The sequence below is a fragment of the Punica granatum genome, chromosome 1 (genome assembly GCF_007655135.1).
Source record: "Punica granatum isolate Tunisia-2019 chromosome 1, ASM765513v2, whole genome shotgun sequence".
NCBI lineage: Eukaryota > Viridiplantae > Streptophyta > Magnoliopsida > Myrtales > Lythraceae > Punica > Punica granatum.
This window is the reverse complement of record NC_045127.1, coordinates 55,353,429-55,367,765: the sequence shown is the minus strand read 5'-3', so window position 1 is coordinate 55,367,765 and position 14,337 is coordinate 55,353,429. Positions and strand designations below refer to the sequence as shown.

Here is a 14,337-nt window from a genome sequence, read left to right as displayed (position 1 = left end):
CAACAGAAATGGAGAAGTGGATGGTTATTGTTGTAAATTTATGATTATGTCATCGATTTAGTGCCTCTTATAAAATGAATTATGAATAATATGAGTATTTTGAGTATGTGAAAGTGAGATAACAATTTTTCTCGGTTTTATAATAGCAGAAAAGAGATATAGATAAAAAGAAAAAAATAAATAAAGCTGGACAAGCAGATAGTGGGACCAGCCAGCATTTGTTTGGCATAGGGTTGGGGGTTCTAAATTTTATAGATATGTTTTGTAAAGATATTTGAAACGTACAAACATTTGATTTTTTTACTGGGAACCCACATGAAAACATTATTAATTGTATCTTTGGCCGGTGACTGTAGGTGGTACAGTGACACGGGGTCACCATGATCCCCGCATTCCAGCCGTGTCTGGCATATGGGCCCCGCGTCCCACTCACCCATCCAATATCTGAGGATGTAGGGTCCTTGATTTTGAGATTTGACGCCGGCAGTGGCACGCTTCTGTAAACTATATTAGGCATTTGGTGATGTTATGCTGATGAGACTCGTGCTTGCATTGTTCAATTTATCTAATATGTTTGCAGTTTAATATGAGAATCTAGTATAGGGCTGATAAAGTTACTACTACTATTGTTCACCACATTTATGTTTATTTGGAATTTTAACTTAAATTTATAATTTTTTGACTTTAATATTCTAATTTAAAATTTGATTTTTTTTGCATGCATAAAATTGTAAAATATATGACTATATATTATTCAAAACTCATGATTTTTAAATAATTAATTGTTTTTTATAATATTGAATACTCATGTTTATTTTGAGTTTAAACTTAAATTTGTAAGTCATTTCTTGCTAATATACTAAGATAAAATTCGATATACTTTACATACATGAGAAGATGATGATGATAATTCGTCTGGCAATTATATATTATATATAGATTTAATGATGATGATGATGACAATAATAATAATCTCTTCGGTGGAAGTTACGAAAATATTAGGTATATGAAAAGTCAGCGAAAGAGAAGCTCTTATTTTAAATTTTTGGACAAATAGCATGCAATAGCAGTCTCCCTGACAATTATATATATTAAATTTCCATTGGGCTTATATGGGGTCGGGCTCATTTCCACTTAAAATCCTAAGAGTAGCCTGGTCTAGTTTTGAGATAACTAAAGGCGCATCTCTAGTTAGGCCCGAGTGTGGAACTCGAGGCTAGTTTGATATTTGTCCCCCCTTGTACGAGCACGAAAGATGATGCCCAGCTCGTGATCAGTTGTTAAGGACGAGTGTTTAAGGGCACGTGGCGCGTGTTGGACCACAAGTTGCCACGTGAGCGCGGGTGTTGAGATACGTTATCCCACATGAAAAAATTGAAAAAGAAACCACGAGCTTATATGAGGCTTAGGTCCAGTAACCTATCAGCTTGAGCTTTTACGTGGATATGGGCTCAAGTCCGTATAAACCTATGGAAATTTAATATGGTATTAAAGTGGTTACGCTTTCGCGTGTCCACGTGGGCTCACACTACGTCGACCCAATATCGAGAGCAGCCAAAAGAGTGTCTCATGTTAGTCCCCCCATGCCCGAGTACGGAAGATGAGCCTGGCTCAATGTCAGTTATTGAGGGTGGGTGTTTAAGGGCACGGGACAACGCGTAGGCAGAAATAGACCACACGTTGCACATGAAGGCGAGTGTTAGAAATTATAATCTCACATTGGAAAAATAAATAAATATCCATGGATTTATATAGGACTTGGGTACCACCACTTATCAGCTTGAACTTTTAAGTGGATATGGATTACGCTTTCACGTGTCCACGTGGTCTCACACTACTCCGACCTAATATCGAGAGCAGCCAAAAGAGCGTCTTGTGTTAGTCCCTCCTTGCCCGAGCACGGAAGATGAGTCCGGCTCGAGATCAGTTATTGAGGGCTGGTAAGGGCGCGTGACAACGTATAGGTAAAAATAGACCACACGTTACACGTGAGGGCGAGTGTTAGGAATTATAATCTCACATTGGAAAAATGAATGAATATCCATGGATTTTTATGGGACTTAGGTACCATCACTTAGAGCGGAACGAGCTTTTGAGTTGATAGTTGAGTCCAAGCCCATGTAAGTTGGTAGATTTTAAGATGGTATCAAAGCCTATGGTAATAATCATGGGGCGCATATGCGCAGAAGCCCACACCACGCCAGTGAAGTCCGAGTTTGGAAGTAAGAAGCCTGGCTCGTAGTGGTTGACCCCATTTGCTCGAGTGTGGAAGAAAAAGTCTACATCATGGTAGTTAAGGCTCGAGTCCGGAAGAGATGAGAGATCGGCTCGAGGTAAGTTGTTGAGGGCAAGCATATAAGGTTTACGTGGTACGTGTAGGCAAATCATGAAAAAGACCACACGGTACCACGTGAGGACGGGTGTTGGGAATATAAAAGTTAATTGGGAAGAGTTAATCCCACATTGGAAGCATAAGAGAAAATATAATGATTTATATGAGATTGAGTCTCACAACTTATCAGCTCGAGCTTTTGAGTTGAAAGTTGAATTCAAGCCCATGTAAGCCCGGTAGAATTTAAGAATATATTACTTGCCAATAAGCCTGTACGCTACGCTGGATTTGACCTTAGTCATTACCGAGAAAATTTTATTGATAACTCATTATAATACTTGTTTATTCTTACTTTGTTAATCATTTTGAACTAATGTGTAAATTAAAAAATAATAATTTTCTCAACAACTATTCCATTTGGCTTAATAATAATAATAATAATAGTGAAAGTTTTGGAAACACAAAGCATACAAAGAGTCTGCGAATAGTAAGTCTCCATTTTGAATATTTGGACAAAAGACGTATAATGGTAAACGCTTCAGTAATTATATATTATATGTAGATAGATTTGGCTCAACAATAATTATATACATCCCATTTGGCATAATAATAATAATAATTATTATTATTATTATTATTATTATTATTATTACTGTTATTGTTGTTATTGTTATTATTATTATTATTATTTTTTCAGTGGAAGTTATGAAAACACTAGGCATATAAACAGTCGATCAATGAGAAGCCCACATTTCGAATTTTTGGACAAATGGTGTATAATGTTGAATGTCCTGGCAATTATAATTAAGGAAAAATATATGTCATAACACAACATTTTGCTTTTGTGTCAATTTTATCACAATTTTTTAAAATTACACCGTATAAAATAATATTTATGGTGTAGTGTCAATTATAACTTGACATTAAATTTTTTCTGAAAATTAGACGAAGGACTGATGTGGGGCACATATAGATAAATAGTTGGCCCAGACTCTTGCCATATGCGAAATAACCTATATTCCAACTCGCTCGGTGCTCTTTACCTAACCGGCTCCCTCACTATCAATACCCAAATCTAATTCCCGCCTCTTCACATACAAAATCGCTTTTTTTGAAAACAAGCATACCATCGATAGAATAAAAAAAATCACGTATTGAATTTATTGTAGTTCGTATAGTGAACAATGGATGAAAAATTGTTATAAAGGAAAGGGAAGCTAATACCTGTCAAATGAAATGCAAACCTCAATTTGTTTTCTTTTATGGGAACAAAAGAATGGAAAGTGTGAATAGAGAGACTGGCAAGATCATGGGTGAAGAGGGCAAAGAAATGGCAAAGTGCCGAACTGAAGAGAAATTTATAGCTGCAGTGAGGCGGAAGATGTGTGAAGATGCGAGAATGGATTCAGGCATTGGTGGTAAGAGAGTCGAGTGGGTAAAAAAGACACCGGGCAAGTCGAATAGGTTATTTCGCATGTGGCAAGACTCTAAACCCACTATTCAGCCTTCCGTTTAATTTTTACGAAAAATTTGACGCCATGACATAATTGACACTATACCTGAAAGATGTATCACATAGTATAATTTCAAAAGGTTGTGATAAAATTGACACAAAAGTAAAAGATTGTGTTATGATTAACAGTACACTCTAAACGATATGTTATATAGTGTAATTTTAAAAGGTCGTGATAAAATTGACACAAAAATAAAAGGTTGTGTTATGACATATATTTTTTTCCTGTATATTATATATAGATTTTGCTCAACAATTATTATATATATCCCACTTGGCTTAATAATAATAATAATAATAATAATAATAATAATCATCATCATCATCGCCATCATCGTCATTTTAGTGGAAATTATGGAAATATTAGGGAATGAGAAGCCCCATTTCGAATTTTTTAACAAATGGCGTAAAATGGTGAATGGCTCAGCAATTATATATTTAAAATATAGATATATTGATTTGATTTAGTAGTAACATATACATCCCATTTTGCTTAATAATAGTAATAATCATCATCATTTTAATGGAAGTTATGAAAACATTAGACATACAAACAGTTAGTGAATGAGAAGTTCTCATTTTAAATTTTGGACAAATGACAAATGAACGGCCCAACAATTATATATTATATATAGATTTGACTCAACAATAGTTATATACATTCCATTTGGCTTAATATTAATGATGATGATGATATTAATAATAATAATATAAAATATTAATCTTTTTAGTAGAAGTTAAAGAAAATATTAGGCATACAAAGGGTTTAAAAAAATTATAAAAAAAAAGAGTTGCGAGCAGGGAAGTTTTCCCAACTCCCATGCAGGTCCCATTTTGCGACTTGCTTTCACTTCTTGGTTAATATATATAAACTAATATTTTATTGCAACTCACGCTTTATGCGAGTATAGAACCCTATTGTAATACTTCAAATATGAACTGGATCCATGTAGAATTGTTGTACACACACACATATATATATATGTATTTATTTATTGACTGAACTGAGCATCCTATTTCTAGTTTCCACTGAATTCTATGTAGAATTATTATAGGAGGTCGAGAATGAAGATTACGGTAAATGATGGAACACTCCAATTATATTAGCGCCTATATGATGTGATTATCACATGTATTTTTCATTTGTAGTTTTCTCTAATGAATTTGTCATTCTTGGACATTTATTAATTTCCTCTTGTACTCGCTTTTTGTAGTGGAATAGATCCTCAGGGCAAGTCCAATGGAGGCCTGGGAGAGTGCCTTCCACCCACATGGAAGTCGGCGACACTCTCACAAGACACCCCCCCCCCCCCCCCCCCCCCCCCCCCCCCCCCCCCCCCCCCCCGGTTGAACTTCTTCCATTTGAAGGCACTACCTCGAGGGAGCGCCCAGCAAATGGGATCAGGCCACATAGGCCTACGTGGCGTGCTCCTTTTTTAAAATTAATTAAACGGCTCTTTAACCAGGTTTTTAGTTTTTTTGCAAATTTTTAAAAAATAGACAAATAATTTAATGAAAAAATAATTATGTAATTAATTTTAAAAAATGTAATTGTAAACAATGTCATCAATTGAGAAAAAGGAGTTTTGAGAGGCAAAAATTAATTTAATTGATTAAATTTAGATTAATATTATTAAAATGATAAATACAAAACAATTTTTTATGGAGAAAGAGCCGTTACATTTATTGCGTAACTATGGCATTATTTAAATATGAAATATAATTAATTATTAGTTTGTACTTAAAGTAATTATTTTCACTATTAATTTTCTTTAATGTAATTATTTATCTATATATAATATACAATAGCAAAACAAAAAAGTATATTAAATGATGTTGTGCCATGTGTTATCCCAAGATTAATAATATGGTGCCATATGTCAAGTCCTTAGCTTTATTGCTGCACCTACAATGAAAAAGATAGACAAAGATGACTAAAAGGAAGCAATAATGTATTTAATCAGATATGGCCAATGCTTACGTGATAGCTCATTGCACGAATGTAAGACTTTCATAAGAGTAGTCCAAATTATTTAATATATAGATACAAATATAAATAGAAGTAGATTAGTTAAAGATTCTTTAACTAGGCTGTGTTAACTGAAGCTCCAGTAGCATCAACAATATATAAGACAAAGAGCGGCAATATCTTATACTTATTATTTCTAAAAATTGTTTATTACTTATGCAACGAAGAGTTTAAATTTATGTAAATTGCTTATTCATGTAAATCTATTTTTCATACTTTTGAAATATATATATAATAGCAAAACGAAAAGTAGGTTAAATGAGGTTTTGTGCCATGTGTTATTCCAAGATTAATAAGATAGTGTCATGTGTCAAGCCGGCAATATCTTATACTTATCATTTCTAAAATTAGTTTGTTACTTATGGCAATGAAGAGTTTAAATTTTATGTAAAGTATTTATTTACATAAAACTATTTTTTCATACTTTTGAAAAATACATCATAGAGAAATGGAAAAATAGGTTAAATGAGGTTATGCCATGTGTCATCCTAAAATTAATAAGACGATGACATGTGTCAAGCCCTTAACTCTCTATTGCATTGCTTCACATACAAGGGAGAAGATAGTAAAAAATGATTAAAAGGAAGCAAGAGTATATTTAATGAGCGATGGTCAATGCTTATGTGGTAGATCATCGCACTAATGGAAAACTTTCATAAGAGTAGCCCAAATCATTTAATATATAGATGCAAATATAAATAAATGTAGTTTAGTTAAAGGTTCTTTAACTAGGCTGTGTTAATTGATACTCCACTAGCATCAACAACATATCGAATAAAGAGCGACAATATCTTATGCTTATTACTTCTAAAAATAGTTTATTACTTATGCAACGAAGAGTTTAAATTTATGAAAAGTACTTTACGTAAAACTATTTTTTATACTTTAAAAAAAAATAAATACTTATTTATGTAAAACTATTTTTTCATACTTATGCAAACCAAAACTAAATGGGCTAAGTTTAGATTGATCCAAATTTCTTGCAACAAATCAAGATTAATCCCTATAATTTTTTACATATACATTTCAATTTTGCCAGTTCAAATTTATATTGTATTATAAACTAATTACTTTAATTTTGATTATAATAATTTTATTAATTTGATTATGTTAATATTATTTATAAAATATATAAATTATTCTTTTTTGAGTTAATGAAGTACTTATTTATGTAAATAAAGTACTTAATTTTTATTAAAAATAATTTTATTCATTTCATTTTATCGTCAATTTGAAAATTACTGAAAACTTAATTTTACAATCACAAACTAATTAAAAATTTTAAAGGTCTAATTATATAATAAAATATACTATTTTTTCATGAATAATAATCTCACATAACGTGCAAATGAGATTGACTAATATTCTTTTATTGTTTTTACTTTTTATAGCATGCGCTCCTAAAAGAAGGAAGTGACAGAGCTTAATAGCTCTATACAATGTCAAGGCCACTCCTCACTTCTCCAAGCTCGACATCGGCATTAATGAACTAGAATTATATAAATACATAATTATTTATTTATATTAATTTTAATAGTGTATAGGCCATCTATTGACAATCAAAGTGGGTGTCAACCGTTAGAATGCATTTTTAAGTAAACGCCTCCTTTAATTTGGATATCTTACATGATGAACAATTGAACATGCATGATGAGGACTTGGATTGATGGATGAGTTTGCTGTGTTTCTCTTTTGGCAGACAGCGATGCCCAAGGTGGACAGAGAGGACAGCGTGGCAGCGGCTTTGCCAGCTGGCTGCACGAATGTGGTCATGAAATGCATATATGCCTTACCTTATATTACATTATACGGACAATCATTTAGTTCCGTGACCGAATTTTCAATCACGATTCAACTACAAAATATATATGAGTTTTGCATTTTGTGAAAAAAAAAATTGTACAAACTATATAAAATATTTTTGTACAAAATTCAAACCTCTTTGTATTTGATTAATGGTTGAAAACTACATTACATATATACTTGCATACCCAACAAAAAAAAAACATACTTGCATGTAATTGGTATAGAACTAGATATTCAAAATTGTGTTGGATAAATTTTTAAATAAAATGGTTAAATTTTTAAATATTCAGAGCCTAGGTTACGCGTATGCGTGTCTACGCGCGTGTGCGCACCCACACCACGCTAGGGCACGTGACAATGTGTAGACAAAAATAGACCACACATTGTACATGAGGGCAGGTGTTGAGGAGTAAAATGGGATAAATCCCACATAGGAAAAGAAAAGGAAAATCTATAGGTTAATATATGGTTTGGGTACCATCACTTATCAGCTTGAACTTTTAAGTGGAAATAGGCCAAGATCCGTATAAACCCAATGAAAATTTAATAAATTGCGAGAGTAATATTTCCTATAATTTTACTAATATGAGTTAGTTCAAGCAATTCAATACTTTTTTCTTTTTTCCAATAGAATATGCACTTTTTCTCATTATATAAGGTCTCGAATTTCAATTTTATATATTGAAAAAATATGTGAGAGTTTTACTCTATTAATGAACCAATCCGACCGAATTGAATTAGTCGGAATCCTCAAGGCTTTGTTTGGTATAAAAAGTTTTAGGGGTCGTTTGGATTCAAAGTTAAAGTTATTTTGATTTTGATTTTAATTTTGATTGTGGAAAATGACAAATGAGATGTGATTATAAATTTGACTTGGGAAACGTGTGTTTTTGTTGTGTAGTATGTTGAGTTAAAGTTAAAGTTAAAATTTTTGAATTGAGAAATGTGTATTTTTGTTGTGTAGTGTGTTGAGTTAAAATTAAAATCAATTAACTCTGAATCCAAACGAGGCATTACTCTACCCAACTCAACTTTATTCTTCCTTAAATTTAACATTATCATTATTATTTTATCTAAATATTTTTCACTCCTATGTTTTTTTAATCATTTACTTTATATATATATATATATATATATATTCTCAATATCCATATATTTTATGGACACTTATAATCATTACATGAAATTAAATTAAATTAAATTATGATTGGACGCGAAAACGAAAGGCAAGCTAAATTTTTTGATATCGGCATACGCATCCAAAAGGAGCGGGAAAAAAAAAGGGTCGAAGGGAATAATAATTGAAAGAAATGAAATTGGGGTACAGCTGGCACTGATATAAGACGACATGCTCCATTCTGGATGTTGGAAGCCAAACACAGACAGTCCAACTCTTGCTGCCCCAGCTCACATCCAGTGCATACTTACGATGACGATGGCGACGATGATGATAATAAATAAATAATTTATATTATTGTATTACTTCACGTACTTTATTTATTATTTATTTTATAATTCAGATATATTCTTGTTACCGTTTTGCCCTTGTATCATCACATCATCATAACAATTTCTATTTTATTGTATGACGGGCCCGCGTGTATTATGTACGTAACCGAGAACTTACGTATGATTGCATTGGATGCAATTGAAGGGTTCTTGAAAGTCAAAGAGCCTCAGCTCCTTCAAAATCACGTGCAACTTACGTTTTCTATCATTTCCCTATCTTTAGAGCATTTACAACAGTTGGCTTCCCATTCCTATTTTTGGGATCAACCTTTGTTTCACATAAATAAGAATGAGATCCAAAATTAATGGGAACATGCTTTAGAATGGTGATGCCATCCCCATTTCAAATGGAACTCACAAAATATTTATATATTAAAAAATTCAAATGAGTAATAATTTATATATTATAATTCATATATAATAAATAATTGTAAATCGCAAAGGAAAAATTAACGCCGTCACTCTAATTTTCAACCTCAGCTCTTCATGGCTTGACCCTTTACATATCCATTGATATAAATTAAGTACTTTCATTTATTACATGATTTACATTTATTAACTCGCCACATTAATTAGATAACCATAATAAATCATGAAAATTCTCAAAAAGAAAAAAAACTATATAAAATTAATTAATTCATAATATTAACTTATTTCAAGCACAATATAATAGAATTACAATCTAATGATGCATATATAAAATACATAATCAAATAATAATCTCGCGTAACGTGCAGATGAAGTTGTTAGTATAAAATCAAAAGGGAGAATAAGGTAACCGGGGGCCAAAGGCGGAGGACCTTCGTCGATTTTCGACTGACGCCGACTCAAACTCCGACAAAATCGACAGCAATCTGTACCATCTCCTCCCTTGCTTCCTTCGGTGGTTGAGCTTCGTCATTTCTTCCTCTACAAGCTCTTCCTCAAGCCCCTCTCGACGAAAGGGTCGGGTAGCCATTGCGAGCTCGCCTCCCCTACCGTCATCAAGCAAGCCTGCCTTCACAACTAAGCATCTTCGTCTCTCCTTTCCTCTATCTCTTTGAAAGATCCCAAACTTTTAGAATAAAATCCAATAAATACAACGGAATTTCAACACAAATTATAAATATTTCAATACAAATTTTCATTAAAATCCATAAATATAATTTCCTATAATATTTCGATAAAAAATATAAATACAATCGATAAAATTTTCAACAACACAACATTTTCTGATTACGATTTTTTGTTAAAATCCATAAATACAACTTCCGATAATACAATATTTTCGTTACAAATTCAAAACATCTGATATATACAAATTTGATTGGACAATTTAAAATTAAGATAAAATTCCTCATTTCTACAACCTCTTGACCTGTGAAACAACTGAAGGAGTATTTTGGGGTGAGCTACATGCCTAGTAAATAACCACAATCTAAATTGGCCGAATCATTCACGAGTTCAATCATATCATAATCAATTGTATAAAGTGCATGCATGATCCGAAATATCGACATAGTTATGACAATATAATTCTAGAAAATATATACATAACCATAATAAAAGTACTCACCGTGAAATCCCCCAACATCCAAACATTGAAGAAAGATCATTTTCCAATTTTTCAGAAATTTTTCCTCCCTTCTCTCAGCTAAATAAGCAAAGGAAGAATGAGCTGAGTTTTGTAGTAAAGTCAGGCGGTGGATTGGAGTAAGGAGCATGAGCTGGAGGGGGAAATTGATTAGTGGCCTTGAGGTTGACTAAGTAAAAGAAATACTTGACACATGTAAAGCTTTCTAACTTATCTTATAATAACTAAACACACATACACATATTTACATTTTTTCTGATGCGAAGAAATTGGCAGAAAGAAAATTTTTAGTAGGGGTAACACGCATATATATACATATAATATTTGGAACCATTTATACACCCAGCATCACTTTTGTATTTTGTCAGTGTCGAATTTGCCTGAGGTGTCACATTGTCTCTCTATCTCTCCCGTCCGGTCTCCATCTCTATCTCTATCGGTTTCTATCCAGCTCTTTTTATTCCTTTTGCGGCTTATCGAAGCCTCGACGGTCCTCTGATAAGTCCAGCCTCGAGCATCACACCTCAGCCTCGAGCTCACCTCACCCCCATTGGCTTGCTCCCGCAGCTGCTGTGCCTTCTCCCTCCGAAGATCCCAGCTCGAGCCGGCTCCTCCTCATTGCAACGGCTCTTTCAAAATCCCAAAAAAAAAAAAAAAAACAGTAAAGCTACTGTTGGGGCAGAGTGGGTCCCAGTTGCAGCCATGCGCAGACATCAATTGGAGCCTATCACAGCCGAGCCGGTCCTTGCTAGCAGGGACTGTCCCGGCTCATTTCCCCCCCCCCCCCCCCCCCCCCCCCCCCCCCCTCCCCCATAATCGGGGAAAAAAATGGGGACGTCCTGGCTGCTTAGGTGGCAGTAGCCAGGACGCCCATCATGGTGTTATTATTATTGGATCGAATTTGCATTCACACGTTTTATATGGATTTTACTAACTAGTATCCAACATTTTATTATTCATATAATATATATGAGGAATATCTTAAGAATCGACACAGCGGATTGCCTCTCAAGGGGCACTCACGTAATTACATGAATAATCAATGCCTTTTTTAAAATATAAAGATAGTCGGAGGAATATCCCCCTAAAATTTTCAAAAGAAAAATATTTTCTATAAATATGTATATGTTTTTCTTTATGGACTACATGTTATACATATACGTATATATTTACTATATTCAAAATATATATGAGGAATATCCTCCGAATCGACACAGCGGATTGTCTCTCAAGGGGCACTCATGCAATTACATGAAGAGTGAATGCCTTTTTTAAATAGAAAAATAGTCGGAGGAATATCCTCCCAAAATTTTATTATAATATTATTATGTGTACGTGTATATAAACACCAAAAGAGTATCCAGCAAACAAAAATATACACCAAAAGAAAGACTCGCTGTTGATTGATGACCCATATTTTTGGGAAAATATATAAGTTTTGGTCCTTCTAAATCTTTTTTAAGTTATATATTGTTCTTCGATCTTTTTAATTTATTCCCTTTTGGTCCTATTGTATTTTTTTTTATTGAAACATACCAATGCGTTATTTTTATTTCAATAATATAATTTTTAAAATAAAAATAACAATTTTTTTTAAAGGAGAAGATGAACGTGAACGATTGGAAGATGGAGGGAGAGAAGGAGGTTGTGATTGGGGTCTCACCACCGGCTATCACTACCCCCCAACAAGGTTATCGGTAGACTTTTGGAATGTGTCAACTTCATATATAAGGGGAAGAGGTGACAACTGGCGAGAACCCCTCTCCCTTTTCGAGAACTAAGGTCCCCACTTTCTCTCTCTGTCATATGTCCCCCTTCAAGGTCGTCGATTCCCCCAAGAAGGCGTTAGTGATCTTGCTTGGGTGGTAGCAGCCCTTGGGGAGATCCCACCGCCTCCTTCCGTAGAGGATACAACGGATGACGCCTCCCAACTTCTTAATCCTTCCAAATTTTTGAAACATTTCTAATTTTCTGTAAGAAATATTTTTTCATTGGAGTAAAATTTCACATCAGCATATTTCCATTAACTGACAATAATAGCACCAAGTGTGAAGCAAATAGAAAAGAATGAGGACAATATTCAACTAAAAAATTGTGGTAAAAGGACGTTGAGGACAATCCTTTTATTAGGGTTTTTTTATGAGTCTCTCTCAATATGCTCATGTAATAAAAACAATCAAATAATTAATTTACCCATAATTTAATGGATAGTAATCAATTATGATATTTTAATATTGGTAAAATCGACAAGGAATGTCACACCAACTTCCACTCTTGTCCGGTTTGTAATATAAATAATAAATCCAGATTTATGTAATGATAAGGATAATATCAAAAACGAATATTTAGAAATTAATTTCTTTCTTACGTATGAATGGTATGTATATATATAATTTTTCAAAAAGTTGCACTGTCTCAAAGAAATGAAGAAATGATTGCTTGTAGGATAAAAAAAAAGAAAGAAAAACGCAATTGTCAAACCACAAGAACGCGCAAATTCTGAGAGCATCTGCTGGGGCACAAATTCGTCAGCCTAGTTGCTGTTGACCTGACAACTCCTAGACCGGGGGATAAGTGACGTGCTCCAAAATCGAAGGATGCCACGTGCAGGCATTACCCACCAAGCCTGCCACTCCCAAACCCTAAAAAAAAAAAAAACTAATAATTTGTCCGTCAAGATATTAATGTTACATCATATTTGACTTTTAAAAGTATTTTTACATCAATTTTGACATTAACCTATTAAATGTACATCAAATTACTCATTCCGTCCGCCTGCCGTTAAAAACTCAATGGAACCCTCTGACTGAAAGAGCAATATAATGTACATTTAATATGTTAAGATCGATATTAGTGTAAAAAAAGTAAGACGACAAACATAAAAAATGATCATTTGATGTACACTTAATCTGTTAAAGTCCAAATTTTTTAATATCTGATTTGATATAACATTAATCTTCTAAAAAAAATTTGTTAGTTTACTCTAAAAAAAATGCAAAGAGCCATGCTCTTTGTATTTATTTTTCTCAAAGGCTCTATGCAATTTTTTTTAATTGCACGGTTCTTTGCAAGTTTTTTTTTTTTTTTACTTTTCTTAAATTGCAAATAAAATTCAACTTTCAAGTCTATAGATACCAACCACAGTCCAACATCCTTCACCTACAAATTTCTTTCTCCTCTGAATTTCAAGATGGATCCAAATCAAATCAATATCGACGATATTCTCAAATGCCTGTAAAATCATTCTTCTCAAAACCCAAATTCCCAATATTTGGACTCTCAAAATCCAAATCTCTAGCAAAATTCAAATTTCCCTCCACATCCATATTATCCTCAAAATCCAAACCACTCGAACTTACATGATTCATATTCTCAAGCTCCTTATTATTCATCCCCCAAAATCCACAAACCTTTCAGTTCCAAGTCCCTATCGCAAATGCCGGTACATCCTCGAGGCCATTTCAAGCACAATTTGGTGGTTCGGGATCAGAATTCACTGATCTGGGGGGTCATCTGAGCAATCTCCCCAAACGCCTATGAGTTCACCAATTTCTCAAATGTCCGGCCATGTTGGT

General features: G+C 33.4%; 1 long non-coding RNA gene across 1 annotated transcript; it reads right to left on the bottom strand.

Moving 5' to 3' along the window:
* Positions 1–9,653: 9,653 nt before the first annotated feature.
* Positions 9,654–10,899, bottom strand: LOC116198714. Its single transcript, XR_004155372.1, has 2 exons — positions 10,745–10,899; positions 9,654–10,226 (listed from the first exon to the last, which is right to left on the bottom strand). It is a non-coding gene; the product is annotated as an uncharacterized LOC116198714 (long non-coding RNA).
* Between the last annotated feature and the right edge of the window lie 3,438 nt (positions 10,900–14,337).